This window comes from Wasmannia auropunctata, unplaced genomic scaffold (genome assembly GCF_000956235.1).
Source record: "Wasmannia auropunctata unplaced genomic scaffold, wasmannia.A_1.0 LD323155.1, whole genome shotgun sequence".
In the NCBI taxonomy this organism is placed as follows: domain Eukaryota; kingdom Metazoa; phylum Arthropoda; class Insecta; order Hymenoptera; family Formicidae; genus Wasmannia; species Wasmannia auropunctata.
In genome coordinates this window covers 1-801 of record NW_012039735.1, presented here as the reverse complement: position 1 = coordinate 801, position 801 = coordinate 1, and the positions used below count along the sequence as shown (strand labels likewise).

At 43.1% G+C, this 801-nt stretch overlaps 1 pseudogene; it reads left to right on the top strand.

The window, feature by feature from the left end:
• The first annotated feature begins 8 nt into the window (after positions 1 to 8).
• LOC105460388 lies at positions 9 to 750 on the top strand (annotated as a pseudogene).
• Positions 751 to 801: the final 51 nt, after the last annotated feature.

Genomic DNA, 801 nt, shown 5'->3' with positions numbered 1-801 from the left:
AAAAAGGAATGCATCGCTCACGTCCAAAAGAGAATGGGAACACGGCTAAGAAATTTAGAAGAAAAAACGAAAGGTCTGGGAGGCCGTGAAAATTGACGGGAAAACTGATAGATGAACTGACCATTTATTATGACCTGTCAATTAGAAGAAATACGGAATCTGTTGACAAAATGCGTAATGATATTTATGCGACGTTATATCATAAGATTTCAACGGACGACAACCCGCAGCACGAAAAATGCTCGAAATCGTGGTGCTCTTGGCAAAAAGCGCAAGCTGCAGGAACTATCGATGATTACACACATAATCCACCAATGCACAATGATGTCTTCGAGGCTATTAAACCGATTTACGACGAACTCAGTTCTGATGAACTTTTATCACGCTGCTTGGGAGGATTCACGCAAAATGCCAACGAATCGTTCAATTCTGTTGTGTGGTCGATCGCTCCAAAAACGATTTCAAGCGGAAAGGACATCATCGATATTGCGACAAATATTGCTGTAGACAACATTCAACGACGGATTATGCAGCGTTATGAACATCATGGATGTGCTCAGCATTACCGTCGGCCGTCAATGTTACGAGTTTTGTTTGCAAGTTCACTCGCGCCGCATTCAACTCGCCGAGTCCTCGATGTCTGAAGTCGCCAAAACCAGCCGTCGCGCAGCAAAATCGGTTAAAAAGGAAGAAGAGCAGCACGACATTGATGTGGAAGGCCAGCTATATGGTGCTGGGATAGCAGAGTAAAGGTAAAAAAATCAGCAAGCCTATATCTTAAAAGTATCATGTAGAAAACAC